Here is a 25,206-nt window from a genome sequence, read left to right on the forward strand (position 1 = left end):
TGTTTCCCTCCCTCTCTCCCTCCCTTCCCCCTCTCTAAAAATAAATGAAATCTTTAAAAAATAATTAAAAATAAAATACCAATGGCATGTATCACTAATCTAGAACAAATACTCCAAAATGGAACCAATAAAGACCCTGAATAGCCTCAGTAATCTTGAGAAAGAAGAACAAAGTTGGAAGGATCACAATACCTAACATAAAACTGTACTATAAGGCCACTGTAACCAAAACAGTTGGGTGCTGACATAAGAACGGACACATAGATCAATGGAACCAAATAGAGAGCACAGAAATAAACCCATGTCTTTATGGTCAATTAATATTTGACAAAGGAGGCATCAGCATTCATTGGCATAAAAATAGTCTCTTCAATAAGTGGTGTTAGAAGAACTGGACTGGTATATGAAAAAAAAAAAAGAAACTAAATCACCAACTTACACCATGTGCCAGAAAAAACTCAAATCGGATAAAAGACCTGAATATAAGTTGGGATACCATAAAAATCCTAGCAGAAAACATAGGCTGTAAAATTTCAGATATCCCACATAGCAGTATTTTTGCTAATATATCTCTTGGGGCAAGGGAAATAAAGAAAAAAATAAACAAATGGGACTACATCAAATTAGGAAGGTTCTGCACAGCTAAAGAAACCATCATCAAAATTGAAAGGGAACCAACTATATGGGAGAACACTCTTGCCAATGATATATTAAACAAGGGTTTCATCTCCAAAATATGTAAATAACTCATATGACTCATCACATGGAAGACAAATAACCCAGTTAAAAATGGGCAAAAGACCTGAACAGACACTTCTCCAAGGAATATAGACAGATGGCCCATAGACATATGAAAAGATGCTCAGTGTCTTTAGCCATGAGAGAGATGCAAATTAAAACTAAAAAGAGATATCACCTCATACCTACCAAAATAGCTATTATTAATAAACCAACAAACAAGTGCTGGAGAGGATGTGGAAAAAAGGGAACCCTGGTGTACTGTTGGTAGGAATGCAGACTGATGCAGCTACTGTGGAAAACAGTATGGAATTCCCTCAAAAAAATGGAAAATGGAACTGCCTTTTGACCCAGACATTCCACTGCTGGGATTATACATTAAGAATCCCAAAACATCAATTAAAAATAACTTATACACCCCAATGTTCATAGCTGCACAATTTACATAGCCAAGTGTTAGAAGCAACCGAAGTGCCCATCAGTAAATAAGAGGATCAAAAAAGTATGGCACATTTACACAATGGAATACTATGCAGCAGAACAAAAGAAGGAACTCCTATCTTTTGCAGCAGTATGGATGGAACTGGAAAATATTATGCTAAATAAAATAAGCCAGTTGGTGATAAAAATGTCATATGATCTCACTTATACGAGGAATCTAATGAACGAAATAAACTGATGAGCAAAATAGAACCAGAGGCATGGAAACATGGAACAGACTGACAGCAGCCAGAGCGGGAGGGGGAGAGGAATAGTGGTGGAAAGAAGGGGAAGGGACTAGTCAAAGTACATGTATGAATGACCCACGGCCATGGGCAGTGGTGTGGGGATTACCTGTAGGGATGGATGAGTGGAGAAGGGCAATGGGGGGAAATTAGGACAACTGTAATAGAATAACAATAAAAAATTTTAAAGTAAAAAAATCTAAACTAAAAAGAATTAATTAATTTTCTTGGATTTAGCAGAAAAAAGAAAAAATTCATTGAAACTAAAGTAGTTGATAAATTTTACATTTATTTCCTCAAAATAAGAACTATTAATTACTAAGGAACTCTTCAAATAAATTACAAAAATATGAGGCTTTGATACTAGGGTTCATGTATTTTTTAAAAAGTTTATGCTTCTTAATGGCCATAAGTTTAGGTGTCCAGCTACTGAGCTTGAGATCTAATTCAAACCCAAAGCAACCACTGTTATGTTAAAAACAACAAAATAATTTGTCAAAGTGGGAGGGAAAGAAAGGTAGAGTGATGGAAGGAGAGGAAAAGAGAAAGAGAGAGAGAGAACACAACACCAGTTTCATAACTTTATACCTAAGTTTACTCTTTGGATGATGCTTCAAAAAAAAACTATTGGGGAAAAGCTGCTCTGCAAAGAAATATATGTTATTAAAGTACAAATCACTTTCAGGAATAAAAAAACACATTTACCACAAAGAGATGTTTATATGGGGTACCCATTACAAATCCCAACTGACTTTTGTTTCAGAGGGTTCATCACTATTTCTTATACACCACCAACTGCTCAAAATTTAACTTGCTTTATCTTTTTTTCTTTTCATTTTTCATTTTATATTACATTTTTGGGGGTGACATTGGTTAATAAAATTATATAGGTTTCAGGGGTACCATTCTATAATACATTATTTATATATTATATTATGTGTTCACCATTCAAGTCAAATCTCCCTCTATCACCATTCATCCCACCTTAACTTGCTTTATCTTTAGGCTGTAATTTTCTTGTAGAACCAGGTGTCCAACCCACAGCCCATGGGCACTTGTGGCCCAGGATGACTATGAATGGGAACCAACACAAAATTGTGAATTTACTTAAAACATTATAAAATGTTTATGTGTGGCCCAAGACAACTCTTCTTCTTCCAGTGTGGCCCAGAACACCAAAAAGTTGGACCCCCCTGAAGAGTGTTTCATTTTATTTCCCAGAGTATCTAGTGGCCATTCTTTTTCTTGTTAGAGAGAGAGAGAGACACTTATGCCACCACCTCATTGATAGCAGACTGTAATGACAATTCTAAATCCTAATCACATTACTTGTGCAATATTACCCACTTTCTTCCTGAACATGTTTCCATGGAGCCCTCTGACTTCCTTTTCTAACTTGAATTCACTGCTGTCTAGGTGCACAGAGCAACTGTCACCGTCCTAGGATTTCTTGTTATCCTTTCAATCCCATGTTTTTCTCTTTGGTTCCTGTTTGCTTGGCTCTAGGAGAGCTCTGACTAATTCTTCTTACAGAAGACAATCCTTTTGAGTCCTTGCCTGTGTCCAAAGATATTTTTATGCTTAGTCTAGCTGGTATTTCTTTCTACATTCAGATAATTTCGCTCAGAATCTGGAACTTACCACTTCATTGTCTTTTAACATCCAATGCTGCTGATAGGAATCTGACCCAGTTTGACTCAAATCCCTTCGTGGGCGATCAAGTTTTCTTTCTGAAAACTTTAAGGATATTCCTTTTATTCTTGCAGGGAAGAAATTTCAACAATGTGTATCAAGATAGTCCCTTTCAATCTGAAGACCCATGTCATTTCTCTATTTTGAAAAAAATTAACATCTTCTCTTCATGTTCTTTCCACCCTTTGGAGACTCCCTGTTGGAAGGGATGGAGGGTAAACTGCTTAGATTTGTTTTCAGCCTTTTCTCATCTTTTTCATCTCTTTTTACATCATGTCTTTAAGTTTTAGAAGACTTCTTTTTTCAACTTTATCTCCCATATTACTAATTCAGTCCTTGGCTGCATCAGTTTTATTTTTTTAGACTTTTGTGGAATTTTGAAATTAATTTTGGCAGACTTCAAGATTTCTTTTTTCAATTCTAGATTTCTGATTATTCCTTGAAATGGTAACTTGCTCTCAATTTATAGCTGATTTATTCTTGAATCTCTTCAAGTGTTCCAGTGAAACCTTCTCAAAAGTTATTTTCCTCCCTAGCATTCTTTCTACTTCCCCTAGTAGTAAAATACCTTGTAGTATTTTACCTGTTCTTCTTATTCATAGCATGACCTCTTCTTTGCCCTGATAGTTTTTTAATTACCTGGTTATCTTTGTCCTTACATGTTGGCAAGTGGAGGGCTAATTTACTCTGGGCTTTCCCTGCATGCATTTTGAGCAGTATTTTGAGAGGTGATGACTCAGAATCAGGAAAGTCAGGGTGAGTCATCCCAGGTAGACTCGTGTGTTTTGTGTTTATCATGGGGGCAGAGGTAAGCCAATCACAGTCAAGGCAAACAAATTAATGTGACTAAGAAGAAAGTGCTATATTGGGTATAAAAACAGAGAAATGATAGTAGAAGATTTAAGGTGAGTATAAGATGGTGATTGAAAAAGGATTTTTCATAAATGGAAAGCTATACCGATATAATGAGAAAGAGCACACTTCTAATTCACTGATCACCAAAGACCCTGCCACTAGCACCACCTGCTGCTGGCATCCTGTAACTAACCAAACCAGCGTTTGTCCATGGGCCGCCTTGATGCATGACCCAACAGTTACTGTGGATGGAAACAAGTTTTTATTTACAGGATTCCAACCTTGCAGGGGCCAAAAACACTCCTGATCAGAGCCCTGTTCTCCCACGAAACCCAGCACTTCCCCTGCTCCCCATCAGCCTATAAGCCCAAACCATGCCCAGAAGTTCCCCCATGTCCTTACCTGTCCTTAGGCTGGCTGTGCAAACAGGTCTCCATCCTCTCTGGTAGGTACACTTGCGGATTTCAGAGTCACCATCATCTCACAGCAGCTCTCTCCCTCAGGATCTGTTGTACGTTGTCCTCGGCTTCCATGCAATGATTCAGGGAAACATGTGCCATGTTACACTGGATCATGGTAGAGTCCAGGGAGGCACAGATCCCAAGAGAGTGACTTCGCCTCACATCCTTCATAGAAGCAGAAGTCTGCACCTCAACAGTCCCAGTTCGGCTCCAAGCACCTCCCATTAATCCATGCTTGGTTAGGTAGGTTCCTACACAGCTCCATCAGCTCTCCTTACACCCTTTCCTCCAGCCTGCATTGGCTGTTACCTCACTACAGACTGTATGGCATCTTCCTCTTTAATACCCCAGGCGCCATGGTGTAAAAACCCCTTCTCTTTCAGGCTGACCTTATTTTAAATGCCTAGCCTGGAACTTCCTACATGACCTCACGTGCAGCTCCTCCTGTGCTACTTCTGTGCTACTTTTGCCAGTTCCCAGTATATTTTACCTTTTTTTTTTTGGCTGCCATCTTTAGTCAGGGCAAGAGTTCCCTGTAACACAGGGGCACCCAGGGTGGGCATCTACCTCCCCTGGCTATGCCATGAGTCACAATATACCCTTAAAGTCACCCAAGGCAACAGTCCAGCTTTTAACTTGCCATCATTATGCAAAGTATTTTAAATGTCATATTCATTTCCCTATTCCCCCAACCAAGGTTTGTGGAAGTGTATGCTTTGCTACTTTGGAGGGACCCTGCTCTGCACCCTGTTACAATCACAGGAGGGACTAAAAGGCTGACTTCCATTTTTTACTTGCTTGCCCAGGAAACAGAAATATCTTCTCCTGTCTGTCCACAAAGTCCTGCAGAACTGAGACAGAAGCTATGAAGCAATCAGGAAGAGCAGAGGTCCTGCCATTCCAGTTCCAAGGGTCCAGCGTAGTTCTGGCAGACTGCTCAGGCCCTGTCTTAGTTGCCACTTTGGGCAGCCTGTATTACTGCTCAATACCACCATGATGAGGACATGTCCCTTCTTAGTTGACCTTCCAGGTCAATTTAACAAACATCTTTGCTGCAATTTAACAAACAACTCTGATTAGGGCAGCAACCTTGATGAACTTTGCGTGCTAGCAAAAGTTTTTCTTTCAAAACTACTGCTTTATGGAAATAATCATATTCAAAAGTAAAAAGAACAGTATAAGTAATCCTCAGTGTCTAAGTTCATTTGGGCTGCCATGATAGAATACAATAGACTGGGTGGCTTATAAACAACAGAAGTTTATTTCCTACAGTTCTGGAGGCTGGAGGTCAAGACCATGGTGCAAACATGGTTGGTCCTGGTGAGAGCCCTCTTGGTTCACAGACAGCTGTCTTCTCAATGTATCTTCACATAGGGGAAGAAACAATGGAACTTCCTGGAGTCTTTTTCATAAGAGCAGCTATTCCATCCAGGAAAAATTTGCCCTCATAACATAATCACCACCAAAAGGCCCAGTCTCCTAAAACTGTCACATTGTTGGGAGTAAAAGATTTCAACATATGAATGGGGGTGGATACAAATATTCCATCTACATCACCCAGGTTCAACAACTATACCAACATTTTGCCACTTTAAGAACCTACTTTTAAGCAACACTCATTTTTCAAAATGAGACTCTCCTTTTTAATAAAAATATGTCTAAGCCCCACCTCTTGAAATTCTGTGATTGGGCCCCCTGAAACACAATTTGCCACAGCTTTGCAAGTGATTCTGATGCCCACAGAAAACCGAGAGCCACTGCTATAATGAAATGAGATCAACAGTGTAATTCTAGCATATACATGTCACTTAAAAGTCTTTGATAAATAACGATACCAAGAAGAAATAAAGAAAAACATGAATACATCAGTCTACATGAAAAATGTAAATGTCAGTACAGCAAAAGACCACAAAAGAAAAGAAGAACAAATATATAATAAGAAAAACATTTTCAACATAGATAATAACCTTAATTCATGAAGAGTTCTTATAAATTAGTAATATTTATCCAAAATAACAGTATTTTTAAAATCCCACAGAGAAAGACTAGGAACCAGCAAAGGCTGTTCGGAGTTAGAAGAGAATCTGAAAACAGCCAATAGATGCTCAGTCTCTTTAAAAGTCAGGAAAATGCAAATTAAATGGATAATAAACCATTTCTACCCATTATATTGGCTGAAATTTAAATGATTCCTAGTCCCATGTTGGTAAGGGTTGGGAAGTAGATTACTCTCACCCACTAACAGTAGGACAGTAAATTGCTGCACACTTTTTATTTATATTCTATTTATTTATTCATTTTTATTCTCACCCCAGAACATTTTTTTCATTGCTTTCAAAGAGATAAGGGAGAGAAAGATGTAAGAGAGAAGCATTGATTGGTTGCCTCCCAAAAGTACCTGGACTGAGGATCACACCCACAACCTATGTATGTGCCCTGACCAGGAATCAAACCCGCAACATTCTGGTTATTGGATGACATACCAACTGAGCCACACCAGCCAGGGCTGCTGCAACCTTTTTAAGATGGTAACCAGGCACCATGCACAGGAAACCAACTGTGAAGTGAAGGAAGCTAGGATTTAAATCAACAATTTGGAACTTAAGTAATAAATAAATATTAAACCAGAACAAAACTAAGAAACAAGAATTCAAAAAGACAAAAAGAGTTTGAGAAGACTCTGGGACATCTCCAAAAGGGCCAACATCTAAATCATAGGGATACCAAAAGGAGAAGAGGAAGAGCAAGAAATTGAAAACTCATTTGAAGCTCTGGCTGGTGTAGCTCAGTGGATTGAGTGCGGACTGTGAAACAAAGGGTTGCCAGTTCAATTCCCAGCCAGGGCACATGCCTGGGTTGCAGGCCAGGTCCCCAGTGGGGACCACATGAGAGGCAACCACAGGTTGATGTTTCTCTCCCACTCTTTCTCCCTCCTTCCCCTCTCTCTAAAAATAAATCAATAAAAATTTTTCAAAATCACAGTTTAAAAATAAAAGAAAACTTATTTGAAAAAATAATGAAAGAAAACTTCCTTAATTTGGCAACAAAAATAGACATACAAGTGCTGGAAACACAGAGAATCCCAAACAAGTTAAACCCAAAAAGTTGCACACCAAGACACATCATAATTCAAATACAAAAGGTTAAAGATAAGGAGAGAATTTTTAAAGCAACAAGAGAAAGTCAGAGTTAGTTACAAAGGAGTTCTCATAGGACTATCAGCTGATTTCTCAAAAGCAACTTTGCAAGCAAGAAGGGAATGGCAAGAACTATGCAAAGTGATGAAAAGCAAGGACGTACAACCAAGATTACTCTATCCAGCAGAGCTATCATTTAGAATGAAAGGGAAGATAAAGTGCTTCCCAGACAAGGTAAGGTTAAAGCCCTTTACCTCGCCCTTATCATCATCACCAAGCCCTTATTATGCAAAATGTTAAAGGGACTTATCTAAGAAAAAGAAGATAAAAATATGAACAATAAAATGACAACAAACTCACAACCACCAACAAATGAATCTAAAAAACAAAAACAAACTAAGCAAACAACTATAACAGGAATAGAATCATAGATATAGAGATCATTTGGAAGGTTATCAGCAGGGAGGGGGAGGATGAGGGTAAATGCATAGGGGTTAAGAAGCATAAATTGTAAGCACAAAAGAGACAGGGGGAAGTTAAGAATAATATAGGAAACAGAGAAGCCAAATAATTCCCATGCACAACCTATGGACATGATCTAAGTGGGGGATCACTGTAGGGAAGGGAGTACCGAGTGGAGGGGAACAAAGGGGAAAAAACTGGGTCAACTGTAATAGCATGATCAATAAAATATACTTTTAAAAATGTACAATCTGTGCACACTTGGACCCCAAAATCCTAATTCAGGGTATCTGGCCAGGAGAAATAAGTGTACAAGTATATTAAGCTATGAGGTCTGTCCAGAAAAAATCCAGCCATTGTTAATATAATGAAAACCATTTGCATGGTATTGATGTAACCTGGCAGCCAAAAAGAGTGGAATGGAATGCGCATGTGTGAACAATGACAATTTCACTGTACTAGTCAGTGGGAGCAGTAGACACAGTTGAGTGAGCATGTGTACTCCATGGTCATCACATTCAAAATGGCTGAGCAAGTAGAGCAACGAATCTGCATTAAACTTTGCATTAAGCTTAAACATCCCTCCACAGGAACTGTTTGAATGATTCAGAAGGCCACAGCTATGGGCAGCTGGTGATTGGCAGCTTCGTCACGACAATACGCCCCCTCAGGACTCATGTCTTATGCAGATTTTTTGAGAAACATCAGATCACTGAGGCGACTCAGCCTCCCCACAGCCCAGGTTTGGCACCCGGCAACTTCTGGCTTTTTCCAAAACTAAAATCACCTTTGAAAGGGAAATTATTTCAGACCATCAATGAGATTCAGGAAAATACAACGGAGCAGTTTATGGTGGTTGGGAGAACTGTGTGAGGTCCCGAGGTCCCTACTTTGAAAGGAACTAAAGCATCATTGTCCTGTGTACATGTTTCTTGTATCTTCTTCAGTAAATGTCTATGTTTCATACCACATGGCTCGATACCTTCTGGACAGACCTCATATATGCTTTGTAATAACATCAGTAACTAACACTTACTGAGTGCTTACTATGTGCCAAGAGCCGTGCAAAATGCATTCCAGAGGAGGTCTGAATTAATCTTCATAATAAGTTTATGAAGTACTTACCATTATCTCATAGATAAGGACTACAATTTAGCACAGTTATATGGGTTGGTAAAGTCTCTTTTTAATTGTGCTAATATGTGGGGTTTGAACTTGAAACTTGTTACTATAACTGTCAAATTCATGTTCTTAGCCACTGCAATGTACTATCGAACTAGAGACAACCAAAAAAAAGAAAATGTAACTCATTGAAAACAAAGAACCCAAAAAAGAAATGTAGCCCTTGATAGAGAGATAGTCTTAACAATGATCTCAACCACTAGAAACACAAAATGTCCAGTCCTGCTTTGGTTTCACAATTAAAACCCACTTCAATGGGAAGGAAGACAGAACAAATACATTTTCTGTAGAAACAGAAAGAAGTCGTGATGAGGAAAAGAGACAAGTATGAAAGTCTGTGCTGGGTGGGTGGTTTGGAAAGAGATTTCTCTTCAAAGCCACCTTAACTTTTCCCAGTAAATGCCTGATTAGAGGATTCCTAACTGTGCCACGGATGGACAAAGTGCAGGTGTCCCCGAGTTTCCCATCAGAAGCAGTTCTGCTGGCCTCACCCCAACTGGCCCTCTCAAGGAAAAGGGTTGAGAGCATGAACAACTTTTTGAATTGGCAGAGGAATAGTTATTTTCCAGATTCATAGGGCACTGGAACACGGCCTCAATTTTCCTAGAAAATGATCACTTGTTTGTTTCATCTTCTTGGAATTTGAAGAGGCTGTCATGAATACTGTGTTCTCACCAACCCTGCAGCTGACTCTACACTAAAAACTTAACCCCTGGTAGACAGAAGTTTTTTACACAAGCACTGACATTCGCCATGTTCTGGGGCTTGGCGCTGACTCTCCAAAGTCATTTCCTCCTGGGTTTTATGTCTAGAATATGGGAAAGATTCCACAGATAAACCAAGTGCCAGAGCTGTGGCTGGGTCCAGGGTATCCAGAAGCACATATGAGAACATGCTTTCAAGTATCTTCTTTCTCTCTCTGGAGCAGGTCCATGCCTTTCCCCCTCTCCTTCCTTTTGTCACCATTTGGCACCATTTTCTCTGCCTTTCTTTTTCCTAAGCTCCAGGGGCCTCTCTTTTGGCTCTGTAAACTTGCTTCCCGAACCCACACAGCCCAGCTGGCTCACTTCTTCCAGGGTTCATTTCTTCTACCTCTGTGACTTTCTAAATAAACTTTTGCTTATATGTGAAAAAAATAAATAAAATAGAATAGAATTATTTAGAACAACAGGTAACACAAACCTTTTTATAAGGACTAATGTACAAAGTGTGTTATAAATCAAGGTTTATGATTAATCTAATAATTGTGTGCCTGAAACCAATAATAATAATAATATGAAATAAAGAAACAGTAGATGTTAGCCTGATGATCTATTTAACAGACGGTAGCAATCACAATCCCATGGATGTTTTTTCCTGATAGTCAACTGTTATTAATAGCTACTTAACCGCACCTTGTTCTCTCTTCAGACTCATGGGAGTAAACACTCTAACTTGTCCAAACCCCCACCTTACAGTGAAGATCTCTAAAGCATATCTACTGTTCTCAAGCCCAATAATGTGGTATTTCCAAACAACTCTCTTCATGCCAAAGTCCTTGTAAAAAGTTCCTATTAAATTCTCACTCCTCTTGTAAGAAAAGTTTGCTTATTACCAGCTTGTCCAAGGTGACATGATGCTGCTCCCTTGACATGAGCCCTGAGCTCCTTAAACAACCAAACCTCCCCCCACTTCCCCTTACCCCACAATGACAAAAACAATGTTAAAAGACTGGATTAAAGCATTAGATAGATGAGAAGTACCCAGATTCTAGGCAAAATATTATTTGGGTTCAGACCCCAGCTCTGCCACTTACTAACTGTGGGAATCTGAGCAAGATACTGCACTTCTCTGTGTCTCCGTTGTACCATCTATAAAATTGAGGCAAGCACTAATCCTCTTTCACAGGCTTGTTGTAAGGGGCAAATGAGAAATTGCATGTAAAACATATAACACTATGTCTGCAGAGAGGAAACATTCAATAAACATTATTTATAGTTGTTTTTTTGTGTTTTCTTAACATTTCATGGATCCTTCTTGATAGTCAAAAGAGTAGTTAAGCCCTTACCTTCAGCATCTAGCAGACTTGGGTTTAAATCTACTTCTGCCATTCACCATGTGACTTTTGACTTTTTTTCTTAAACTTCAGAAGCCCTTTCTTCATCTACAAAAAATGGAAATGACTGTAGTGACCTTCTTTTTCTTAGGATTGTAGGATGATTAAATGAGATAAGACATGGATTTATCACAGCCTACCATATAGTAACTATTCAATAAATGTTAGTGGCTTTTTTCATTTTCATTTTATACTTATTTCAATGTCTCCTTGGTTCAAGTACTTGGAAATTAGAACACAATTGATTTACCTACTGAGATTGTGGGTTTACTTCAGTTTTCCAGTCAGTCCACTTGAGGAAGCAAGTCCTGGTTATAGGGGTCAGAGTATGAAGTCCCTGGAAATGATTCTGTCAAGGTCTAGCCAAGGGAATCTCAAGAATTATCAGGTGTTTGGGTTTCTTAACTGTCAAATCAAATAAAAATATCTTCCCTAACAGTATAGTAAGAGTGTCATGGAGTAGGATAAAGCATGCTTTGTAAACTATAAAACAATACAAAAATCTATTTTCCCAGGATAATGAGGACTTAATAGAATAAATATAAATAAAGCATAACCTAGACCTCTAATGTGGTTTATCCACTGACAGGAGTGGAGTTTTATTTCTGAGAAAGTTTGAAATGGTTAAGATTCTTTTGGATGTGTGCTGTAGGAAAAACAATGCCAGAAGAATGGGGAAACAAATTAGCCTTCTGCTAAACTTTACTTCTAAGTCACAAGCCAAGTAAATTTGGCCATGGATTATACTTTGGCACTTGGTAGATATCTTCTTCTTGGTAATTTTTATTGTATGTTTTAATAAATTCTCTAATGCAGACAAGTAGCTAAATACACGATGGTCTCCCGATTTCTCTCTCTGTCTCAACATAAATCCAGAAACACCAACAGAATGTGGCAGACAAGTATTCACACTTCTATGACAGAGAAATCATCATTAACTCAAATAACAAAAAACATAATTATTTCCATGTCTCAAAATTGTAGATGGCAGGTATATTTTTTCTTTTTTTAAAAGAATATACATTTTTATTTGAGTTTATGGATTGCTTTATGGCTGAGAGGTTAAAAGAGATCCAGAAATTAAAGAAAATTCATGTTTTACCTTTTACCTCTATGAAGGCAGAAGTACTGGTAAACCAAATATGTAATCATTTGGATTTTTGTATTAATCCAGTTTTCAATTCTCCTATTTTTGGACCCATACATTTGTTCTGGTCAGGAAGATGCTTAGAGCAGTCAAAATTTTGATGAAACCCATGAAAGAGGAAAAGGGGGAAATGCTTTCATCTTACAGTGGGCAAACCCATGTGCAAAGGAACTGAAGCACTCCCCCTGGCCACAGCTGCACACCAGCCTGCAGTCATTGTGAGACCAGAACTTCTGCTGTCTGAATCCATTCCCAATTGCCCAACTTAAAAGAAAACCTCCAAGGAAAAATAAGTTAGAGAAATAACAAATCCGTGTGTGTACATATCTACATTTTTTTAAAGATTTTATTTATTTATTTATCTTTAGAGGGGAAGGAGAGGGAGAGAAACATCAATGTATGGTTGCCTTTCGTGCGCCCCCTGCTGGGAGTTGGCCTGCAGGGAACCGGCCTGCAACCCAGGCATGTGCCCTGACTGGGAATCGAACCTCGATCCTCTGATTCACAGGCCCGCACTCAATCCACTGAGCTACACCAGCCAGGGCCATTTGTACATTTATTCAAAGTGTATTTACTGAGTGACTGCCCCAAGCAGAGCACTGTGGAGCGCACAGAACCTGGTGAGAAATGGGCCACTCTGTGCAGTTTTCCTCTAGAAAAACAGGCTAACCAGACACTGAACCGTGATTCCTGCCTGCCCCTCACCCCACATTACCGCAGCCCCCAATCTGCAGCAGGTCATGCATCTCTTCCTCTAAAACCTTCCACAAGGGCTCTAGAGTCCTCCCAACTTTATCGGCCCCTTCGCGGTTTGAACCCAACCACTGTACTTTCACCAGTTGCCCAGCACTACACATACACACACACTTTAGGTAAAGGATGTGTGTCTTTGCCTTGGCCATCTCTTGAGCTCTCTTTGCTGCTAGAATGGCCTTCTTCACCACCAAACCCTGCACCTGGACAAGCCCACCTCAGACTTCACCTTTGCGGGCAATCTCTCCCTTCTCCCCTCATGTGGGACAAAATCATCCCACCTCCCACTGCAGTGGGCTTTGCTTCTGCACCAGCCTGCCCCCCAAAGCTATCTCTCTTTGCTTATGTCCTGTTTTCCATCTTTCTCCCCGCCTTGAACCAGAACCTGAGAAGGCAAGAACTGTCATTTCCTCTGAGTACCCAGGGCCCAGAGCAGTGATACTTGAGAAATTTGTTGAATTCAATAGAAAACTATAAGGCAGCCTGTGGTGTCTCCAGAGAAACCCTGAAGAGTTTTCAGCATCAAGGGAAAGGAAAAAGGAGTTGTGGAAATTATAGGAGTGCTTCAAGCCACCTTTAAGAATGTGCAAATTCAACAACACATCAACAGACTCTAAAATCTCAGAAATGCACAGGAATAAGAGCACATGCTCTTACAAGTGCCAACAGAAGCCCTTAGCTAAATAATCAATGATGTAATACTAGTATAATCAAGATAAACCTTTTTAAAAACAAATAGTATATGAGCCACAGCTTTAAGCTAGTAAACTGATTTTTAAAGGGGCACAGGACAGAATTTAAGAATCATTAGTTAAATCTGTACTCTGAAGCAGCAGTGTGCTGGCTAAACACAAAGCCTATGGACTTAAACAGCTTTAGTTCAAATTCTGGTTCTGCCACTTGTAGCTGTGTGATCTTGGGCAAGTTCCTTAACCTCTCTGGACCTCAAATTTCTGTGATTTAAAAATAGAACACTGGTAAAAATGCTTAGTATAGTTCGTAGCACATAGTACACACCAAATAAAAGTGTGTTGTTAACTGTGGAAGTAATTTGCATATTTCTAGGGATGGACCAAACTGGTAGGCCTCTTTTGATCTGAATATGGTTAATTGTGTATAATGAATCATTTTGTAAAAACACATGCCTTCCCTCCTCTCTCTCTAGCCAGAATCACCCATCTTAGCATTCCTAAATTCCAGACCCTCAGAAACTGTGAAAAATAATGTATGGTGAGTCTTGTTTTAAGTTAAGTGTCGGGGTGATTTGTTATATAACAATAATAACCAGTACAAAGGGATATTCTGAGTGTTCTTACTGCTTTACATATAGAAACTTATTAATACTCATACCAGTCCTATGAGATAAGCACTATTTAGTAGCTCCATATTTTTAGAAAAAGAAGAAAAGAAAATCAGTCAGTAAGAAGTTAAGTACTTAGCCAGGGCCATTCACTTAAGTGAAAGAGCAGAGACGGAAGTAAGTCAGTCTGGTGCCAACCTCTGTACTCTTAGGAACCACACTGCCTTGCCTTGAGTGGGGTAGTTGCCCTGAGAAGAAAGTATTTGTGTTTCTTAGCCTATTCTGAATAATATCTTCTACCCTAACAATTTCCACTCTGTGTTGACATTTAAACATAGGACATTTTTAGAAATTGACTTGAGTTCAGGAGTCAATGATTTTTGGCTTGGAGTAAACATTATTTTCTTCCAGAAAATACATGTCTAATATTATTAAAATATCATTGGGAAAAAGCATTCAGTAATCAAAAAGTCACTTCACTGCCAAGGTACTTGGAAGCACTCGGATTGTTCAAAGCAAGGCATACTTCTTTCAGCCCACCAGCCATGTTTATTTATTCTCGGGGGACACTGTGGAAGAAATATAGAAACAGCTAGCACTGGGTCTTCCTTGAGTTCCTACCACCCTAGCTCATTTGCATAATTTGACATTTACTAATGCTATCTTGTACAAGGTGGGACAAAAGTAGGTTTACAGTTGTTCATACAGAAAACAATACAATAATTAATAAATAATAATACAATAATAAAGCCTGTGTTTTGTATGCTCACAACTGTAAACCTACTTTGCCCTTCCCTGTTTATACCTCCTGAAGGTGCACATCACAGTGTCAGAGGCACTAAAAGCCACAGCATGAACACAACATACATATTTTAGAACAATAATCTTACCTGTTGGTAAAAACTTAAAAAATTGTTTAAAAGCAATCACACATATATTATTGTTACTGGTGAAACACCATCTGTTACCAGTGAAAGTGGAGCTTTTGCTGTCTCTAAAGAAAAAGGATTTTCCGAGACCCGCACAGGAGGATGTGGCTCTGTGGTATGGTTTAGTGATGATGTAAAATTAAGGGGGTTCCTCTCCTGACCTCCCAATGCCCCATCTCTTTCCGTTTTGCCATGGAAAAGGTCCGTTGTCTTCAGTAGGGCCAGGTTGAAAGCCATTGCCCAGAGTTGATGTTCCATACCAAAGTTCACTCCAGCTCAGCATCCGGCTAGCTTAGCGTGGGTTTCCAGCTATGGTCCATTTCAGGCTTCCTCCTGGAACCTGCATGTGGAGTGGTGCTACCATGGCCACGTGGTTTCATGATCCTTGGCAAGAGAGAGCACAAACAGGGCAAGTTCATTACCAGGTGGGCAAGAGAGGGAGGGGCTCCCTCCGGGATCCATGGGCTACATGACTGCTAAGGCAACATGGCCATGGAGAGAACAGGCAAGTGCACCATGCTAGTGCAGGTCACAAGTGACCGAGAGAGAGTGTGCTTCTTTTCCCCTTGGGATTATATTAGCTTGGGTGTGGGATGGACCTGGTGCTTTCTCAAAATGACCAATCAGCTTCCCAAACTTGTTTTTGCTTCAGGTCAGTCTGCCTCCCTTCTTTGCCCAGGCTAGGCTGACAGGCCTCAATGGTCATTCTGACTTGTATTGCACAGGTGCCTGCTTTCAATTGGGAGTGTGAAGCTGTAGCTTCATGGCTAGCAAGTAGGCTTATGCTTCCCAGCTTATTAAACTCAATGTATAGTTTCCTTTATTGTCTCTCCTAGCTAAATACTGCTGGAAACATTATGATATAAAATGCAAATTTTGTTGAATTTTAGTATAAAAACCAGACTTAGAAAACATATTCAGCCTTGGGTTCCCTGAGACCATGCCCTCAGACTCTGGGAGGCAGGGGAGGTTCTAACCATTCTCCTGCATGGATAGGGGTGTGTCAGTGGAAAGTACTGAGAAGCCTTGCTCTAAGACTGCAGTGGCCCTAAAGAGAAGTTGAGAGGAAGCCCTAATGAGAGGCCTGCAACAGGGCAGTGGGCTTGGAGAGAGATGCTGATGGGCCAAGCCAGTGCAAACACCCTCAAGAGCTACCAAAAAGGGGACAAGATTATTCCACTCACTCACTTACGAGCCTGTTGATCCATCCCTCCATTCTTCCATTTTATAAATCTTTATTAAATGCCTCTTAACTATCTAGGATAGAAATAGGTGATAATGGCAAAAATGTTTTAGAAATAGACTATGATCTCAAACAATGTCTAGTGCAAAAGTTCTCAAAGTTAACACCAAGATGTACACCTTAAATATACACAGAAAAAAAAGTTCTCAAAGTTCTTCCTGCCCCAACATACCCAACATATAGGGCTATGCAAAAGTAGGTTAATAATAACAATAAATAATACAAGGGGAAACTGTTTCATGTATTCACAACTGTAAACCTTCTTTTGCCCATGCTTGTATTCCACCAGGGACAAAACATCTGTAGATACCATCACACAAATCCATTATTCCATTTAGTTTGTTCTGTGTGTAGACTTGCACCCTGGAATTCAACATTTCAGATACATTTTTGTTCCTGCCAATAATAAACCTCTAGCTGCATTCTGGAAGTCACCTATCACATTTGTTGATGTATTGCCTTGAAGCATAAAGGGAGAAGACACAAACATAGAATCTAAGGATCTTCTCTTTGACAAAGAAAAATAATCATTTAGACTTCTGGCCAAGATGGAGGCATAGGTGGAAACACTGTGCCCCCTCCCACAACTAAATTTAAAGACAGCAAAGTTTTAGAAACAAAACGCAGCCAAAACAGTGAAAATTAAACTGTACCAAAGTCTGACAACAACATACCACTCAGCCAGACTGGTAAGAGGGGCAGAGTCAGCTGTGGAGTGGGGTTGGGCTGGAAAGATCGTTCAGTCCGACCAACCCAGGAGCAGAGGCAGAGGTGGTTGGTGGATCCCCAAGTGTGGGGTGGCAATAGGCAGACCTAGTGAGGGTGCAGGGCAGCTGGCTGACTGTGGTCACACATTCACACACAGATAAACCAAGCAAAGGAGCAAACAGTGAGACAGACCACTCAGGATAGGGCCCCAGCTATGGGAATTAGAGCCTGAAAGCACCAACTGGAAAGACTTTCTCTGGGTGGAGGGGCTTGGAGAGGCTCCCAGACCCACAGAGAGTTTTTTGGAGAGACCCACAGGGTCCTGGAGAGTACACAGGCCCGCAAACCTGGGAACCAGCACCAGAGGGGCCCAATTTGCTTGTGGGAAGCTGCAGAGGGGACAAAAATCTGAGAGAGAGCAGAGCGGAGCAAAGCACCCTTTTTTCCCTCTCTGACCCCACCCCCACACACAGTGTCACAACCCAGCAACTGGGTTGCCCAACCCTGGTGAACACCTAAGGCTCTGCCCCTCATACATAACAGGTGCGAACAGACCAAACATTATGGCTCAAGAACAGCTCAAAGCTCCAGAGCCTATAATTCTAAGTGACCAAGAAATAGCCAGCCTTTCAGATGCACAGTTCAAAATACTGGTGATCAGGATGCTCACAGAACTGGTAGATTATAGTCACAAATTAGAGGAACAAATGAAGGCTAAACTGATTGAAATGAAGGGAAATGCACAGGAAACCAATGGTGATGGAAAGGAAACTGGGACTCAAATCAAGGGAGTGAACCAGAAAGAAGAAAAAAATGACCAAACAGAAAAAAATGAAGAAACAAGAATTCAAAAAAGTGAGGAGAGGCTTAGGAACCTCCAGGACATCTTTAAACATTCCAAAATTCGAATTTATAGGGGTAGCAGAAGGGGAAGAGGAAGAACAACAAGTGGAAAACTTAATTGGCCAAATAATAAAGGAGAACTTCCCTAATCTGGCAAATGGACTTCCAGGAAATCCAGGAAGCTCAGAGAGTCCCAAAGAAGGTGCACCCAAGAAGGAACACACCAAGGCACATCATAATTACATTATCCAAGATTCAAATGAAGGAGAGAATCCTAGAAACAGCAAGAGATAAGGGGACAGTCACCTACAAAGGAGTACCCATCAGACTGTCAGTGGATTTCTCAAAAGAGACCTTACAGGCAAGAAGGGGCCGGACAGAAATATTCCAAGTCATGAAATCCAAAGACCTACATCCAAGATTGCTCTATCCAGCAAAGTTTTTATTTAGAATGGAAGGACAGATAAAGTGCTTCCCAGACAAGTTAAAGGAGTTCACCATCACCAAGCCCTTATTACATGAAATGTTAAAGGGACTTATCTAAGAAAAAGAAGATGAAAAATATGAACAGTGAAAGGACAGCAAACTCACAGTTATCAACAACCACACCTAAAACAAAAGCAAACCAAGAGGATAGCTAGATCAGGAGCAGAACCATAGAAATGAAGAACACATGGAGGGTTAGCAACAGGGGAGTGGGAGGAGGAGAAGCGGGGAGAAGGTACAGAAAATAGCATAGACAGTAGGTAGAAAATAGATGGGGGGAAGGCAAGAATAGTAGGGGAAATATAGAATCTAAAGAACTTGAGACATGTGGTCATAAACTAAAGGGGGGATGATGGGGGAAGGGTGTGCAGGGTGGAGGGGCGTGAAGGGGGGGAATGGGACAACTGTAATGGCATAATCAATAAAATATATTTAAAAAAGAAGAATAGTTATTTATATAACTTTCAAAGTAACAGTTCTCAATTGAATACTATTAACCCTATAAACCAATTAGCACAAAAGGTTTTTAGAGGCTTTTAAACGCTATCTTAGACAAGGTATAAATGTCTGGCACCTAATTGGATCAAAAGAGGGGTTTTTTTACTCACAAAGAGATGTTTTAATTTAAAAATACTGGCCAATCCTTCGTCCTGACAAGGTTTTTCTGTGTTCAAGTTTACCTAAAAAGCTTCTCCTAATCAGTCTTACTGTTCAGCAAGCCCTGCCTTCTGCACCCGCATCACTTAATCTTCCTTCTGTTTTTCACCTCCCAGTTGAGAAGCAGGATTGCACTTGCAGGAACTAAATAGAAGAGCCAAGGCCTAGAGAAATCTCAGACTTATAAGAAAATATCAAAAATATTTTTAAAGAAAAGTATGTATCTACGCTCTCTGACCCTCTCTTACCTGGAATATGGATAGCACTTTCCCTTACCCACCCCCACAGGAAGTTTGGACCCTGCAGCCGCTCACCACCAGCCCAGCTCCAGATACTCCAGTTCGAGCCAAAGCCCCAGACCACCCCTGCTCAGCTAAAAGGGAAGATGACACAAATACCCTCCAACTAAAGTTGGGTATAATGAGTAATTTTGCCCAATATTTCTTTCATTAAAGCCTAAACTAAAGGCAGAATCTGGGGGAACTTGTGTTTCTAACCAAGATGGAATAACAGAAACTGTATTTACTCTCACTTCTGAAACAATAAATAAACATATATATGAAGTGAATATATATGGTTTTTGAGACATGGGATAGCAGGCAACAAAAAAGGTGAACCCCTAGAGACAGAAAACAAGTAAGAAACCACGAGGAGCTTGATGGCCTCTCTAAATTAAAGAAATGCATCTGAAGGACCAAGAAGACTGTGAGAGCTGGAAATCCCATGATTCGCATGCAGGGCAGAGTACCACAGAAGAAAGAATTGCAGAGCAAAAGAGAGACAAAGAAAAGAGAGCATTCCAAACATCTGCAGAGGGTTCCCCTCGAGCTTCAGCTGAGTACCAATCAGAGCATGTGTGCAGAGAACTGGCTGAGAGGGTTAAAGAAAACAGTATCTAGAATACACACAAACCCCGTATTAGTGCCTTTTACTTCCAATCATACAAAAAGGGGGCCACATACTAAATCTGACAAGCTTAGGGGAGGCCTGCATGGCAGCCTCACAAATTCAGAGGCTGAAGGTAACCACATGGGATGGTCTAAAATTAAAACTCCCTAACTAAAAGCAAGTCATATCAGGTAGTCATGTCCTAGGCTGGTATCTTCTTTGACAAAAGTAAATCTTTACCTTAACTGAGCCGGTCTATTACCTTTTTGCATCTAAACATACCTTTGGAATGTCTGAGTAATCATTTCTCCATACCCCTCAAGGTAAAATCTCCCACCAGAGTAGCACGAACTCAGAACCCATCAATATTATCTTGCCCCCTTCCTCCCGCATACCATCTCTATGGGCTATAAATGTTAACTGTTAACTATCCTATGCCCACCAATGTAAAAGAAGTGTTTGTCTCTGCATCTTACCTTTTATCCAATCCCAGAGATTTCCCCACTTTGCTTTCTCCCACCTTCTTAATCTATCAACCTTCCATATACATTCTCTTTTGATTGAAATGTATAAAATAAGGTGCAAAACTGCCATTTTCTGGAGCATTTTCTCAATCCTTTGAAATTTTGCTTCCTGGCAATTGTCATCAGTTTGGCTCAAATACACTCATAAAAACTCTTGCAGGTTTGGACTTTTCATATGCTGATGTAAACAATCAGAGCATCACTGAACTTCAGAAAACATTAAGTGGCCTAATATACATGTAATTACAGTCTCCAAAGGAGAGAAAAGAGAGGGAGAAAAAGAAAACATGTAAATAAGTCATAGCTGCAATCTTAAAACATTTGATAAAAGTTATAAACAGATTCAAGAAGTTCAACAACCTCCTCACACAAGTACAGGAAACATGAAACTAACTATACAAAGGTACAAAATACATCAAGTTTCTGCAAACCAGAGCTAACCAAAAAGATATTAAAACCATACAATGAAAAGAGACACTTTACATCCACAGCAACAAAGATAAGCACGATGGCAGATCTTCATTAGAAACAATGAAAGTGAGCCAACAATTAAGGAACAGTTATAAATCACTGAAAGAAAAAAAGTTGTCTACACACTGTGAAAAACTCTCTCAAAAATGTAAGTGAAATAAAGACCTTGGGATATATAAAAGTGGAAAAAAATTCTCATCAGCAGTTCTTTGAGACGGTAAAAAAGAGAAAAAGAAGGAAAGGAGTAGAAGTGACGCCAAAGGAAAATGTGGATCCATATGAAAGCTTGAACATAGTAACTACAGAAATAACAACTGGAAATAGGAACTACATTGGTAAGATTTTTTTGCATTATTTAACTCTTTAAAAGAAAATGCCTATTTAAAATGGATAATCATCATGCCTAGGGGTGAAGGGGATAATCCCAAGAATGCAAGATTAATTTAACATAAAGAATCAATCAATGTTTTATAAATGTAGTCCACCATATTAACAAGCTAAAATGAAAACCCATGTAATCATCTCAATACATGCATAAAATATATTTAATACAACATTATTTCTGAATTTAAAAAAATTCTGAGCAAACTAGAAAAAGAAGGGAACTTTTTAAATCAGATAACAAGCATCCATGAAAAACCTATCATTAACATCATAGGTAACAGGGAAAGACTGAATTCATACAGAAATGCCAGAAACATAGAATAAACAACTTTGAAAAAGTAAAATAAAATTGAATGATTAACACCACCTGATTTCCATGTTTATTACAAACCTACAGATATGAAGATACGTGGTACTGCTGTAAAGACAGACAATCAAATCAAGTCCAGAAAGAGACCTACACTTGTGTGGACAACTGGTTTTCAACAAAGGTGCAAAAGCAATTCAGAGGAGAAAAGATGGTCTTCTCAATAAATGATGCTGAAACAATTGTATATCCACATGCACAAAAAAGGACTTTGATCCATACACTGCACTATATTCAAAACTTAACTCAAAATTGATCAGATACACCTACATGCAAACCTAAAAGATATAACACTTTTAGAAGGAAACCTAGGACCTTTGATGAGCAAAGATTTCTTAGCTATAAATCTAAGGGTATGGTCCATAAATGGAAAAAAATAACAAATAAAACTATAAAAATTATAATGAAATTAGACTTCATTAAAAATAAAACTTCTGTTCTTTGAAAGATAATCTTAATAATGCAAAGACCCTGGCTGGTGTGATTCAGTGGATTGAGCTCTTACCTGCAAACTGCAAGGCCTCTGGTTTGATTCCTCATCAGAGCACAGGCCTGGTTGCAGGCCAGGTCCCCAGTTTGGGGGTGTGTGAGAGGCAACCAAGCGATGTATCTCTCATGCATCCATATTTTTCTCCCTCTCTCCCTCCCTTCCCCTCTCTCTCTAAAAATAAATAATTAAATCTTTTTTTAAAAAAGTATGAAAAGACAAGCCACAGATTAGAGAAAATATTTACATATCATATATTCAATTAAGGACTTATATCCAGAATATATAATGAACTCTCAAAACTCAGTAACAAAAAATAACCAACTAAAAAATGGGCAAAATATTTGAACAGACCCTTCACTGAAGAAGACATTAGGATGGCAAATACACACAATTTTTAAAAAGATTCTCAACATCATTAGACCTTAGGGAAATGCAATTTAAAGTCACAATGAGCTACTATTATACAACTATTTAAATGACTAAACTTTTAAAAACTAAAAAGACATACTAAGGTTGGTGAGGTGTGAAGGAACTGGAAATCTCATACACTGATAGCAGGAATGTATTAAAATGGAGCAACTACTTCCTGAAATAGTTTAAAGTTTCTTAAAATGTTAAACATACTCCTCCAACTATATTTCCCAGCCACTCCACACAAGGACCTGTACAGGAGTGTTCAGGGCAGCTTGATGGATAGGCCAGAGCTAGGGATAGGCAAACGGACAAGCCAACAGTGGGATACCCACGCCAGAGAATGACTGCTCTTCAGGGTTACAAAGGAATGAGCTACTGATACAACACTACTGATAAATCCCAAAATCATGATACTGACTGAAAGAAACCAAACAAAAACACACAAATTGTATGATTCCATTTCTATAATAGTCTTTAAAGTGCACACTAATCTGTAATGGCAGGAAGTTGGTCAGTGATTGTGTGGGTATTAAACTGGGGGGACAAGAGGAAGAGATTGCAAAAGGCCATAAGAAAACTCTTGGGAGTGATTAATATGTCCACTCTCTTGATTTTGGTGATAGTTTCATGGACATATACATGATACAGGGTGCAGCCAAGGGGGGGCCCAGAAAAGATTTGGAATGGTGTCCAGAACTCAAAGTGTACAGGAATATTGGAGGAAATATTATTAAGATGTCCTCACTGCCCCCCCCCCACAAGCTGTCAGTTGGGGGAAGGGACGAATGGAGCAGGGCCATTGAGAGCTGTTTTGCATAGCAACAGTTTTGCAGCTAACCGCAGCCATGGTCATTTAACATATCTATAACCTTTAACTGGTTTCATAGATATGTTAAATAGCTGTGGCCAAGTTTTGGGCCAGGGAGAAGTGAGTAGCTACCTAGGCTGGATTTGGAAACTGGGGCTGCTTCTCTGAGAGAGAGTGCCTGCGAGAGAGGCATGTGGCTTTAGCAGAGTGAAGACCCCCTCTTGGCCAGGTGAGGGGGAGAGCCACGCTGTTTTGGAAAGATGTAGACCCCTGTAGCCATTAGGAGGGAGAGCCATGCGGGTTCAGCAGAGTGCAGACCCCCTCTTGGCCAGGTGAAAGGGAAAACCACACAGCTTTGCCAGAATGGAGATCCCTGCGGCCAGGTGAAGAAGAAAGACGCGCTTTTGGTGGAGTGCGGCTTTGGTAGAAGAGGCCCACGCGGCTTTGGCGTGCTCCCTTTGGCTGAGTGGCCTGGAAAGCAGGAGAGACTTTGACTGGAACTTGGTACAAAGAACTCTTGCCAGTGAAAGGTGCCACATGACTTTGGATTAATTGGAGATCCTGCCTGGACAGCCGACACAGCTCACGTGCCAGCGATCTGAAAACGGACGTGTGCTCTTTTCCTGATTTACGGTACCCGGAGTTGGGACAGCGGGAGAAGGGAGCGCTGTGTGTGTGTGTGCGTGTGTAGGTGTATACCCTTAAAGACTTTAATATTTTAAGGAAGGCATTAGGCCTGAATAGCATTAAATAAACATTTTGTTTCCTTTTCACAAATCTCTGGCATTGAGAGATGTCTTTCCAATTGGCGGCGGAGAGAAGAGCCCAATAGATATTAGTATACTGTCCTTGGGAGGGGTCCCTGTTTTCTGTAGCAGTTTTTGGCATCCCTCGGTGGGCCAAGTATTGCCCCCCTGTTACCGAACAAAGGGTCCGAGGGGGGGCAATACTTGGCCCACCGAGGGATGCCAAAAACTGCTACAGAAAACAGGGACCCCTCCCAAGGACAGTATACTAATATCTATTGGGCTCTTCTCTCCGCCGCCAATTGGAAAGACATCTCTCAATGCCAGAGATTTGTGAAAAGGAAACAAAATGTTTATTTAATGCTATTCAGGCCTAATGCCTTCCTTAAAATATTAAAGTCTTTAAGGGTATACACCTACACACGCACACACACACACAGCGCTCCCTTCTCCCGCTGTCCCAACTCCGGGTACCGTAAATCAGGAAAAGAGCACACGTCCGTTTTCAGATCGCTGGCACGTGAGCTGTGTCGGCTGTCCAGGCAGGATCTCCAATTAATCCAAAGTCATGTGGCACCTTTCACTGGCAAGAGTTCTTTGTACCAAGTTCCAGTCAAAGTCTCTCCTGCTTTCCAGGCCACTCAGCCAAAGGGAGCACGCCAAAGCCGCGTGGGCCTCTTCTACCAAAGCCGCACTCCACC

Source organism: Sturnira hondurensis, unplaced genomic scaffold (assembly GCF_014824575.4).
Source record: "Sturnira hondurensis isolate 20B ecotype Veracruz unplaced genomic scaffold, ASM1482457v3 Scaffold0009314, whole genome shotgun sequence".
Taxonomy (NCBI): Eukaryota; Metazoa; Chordata; class Mammalia; order Chiroptera; family Phyllostomidae; genus Sturnira; species Sturnira hondurensis.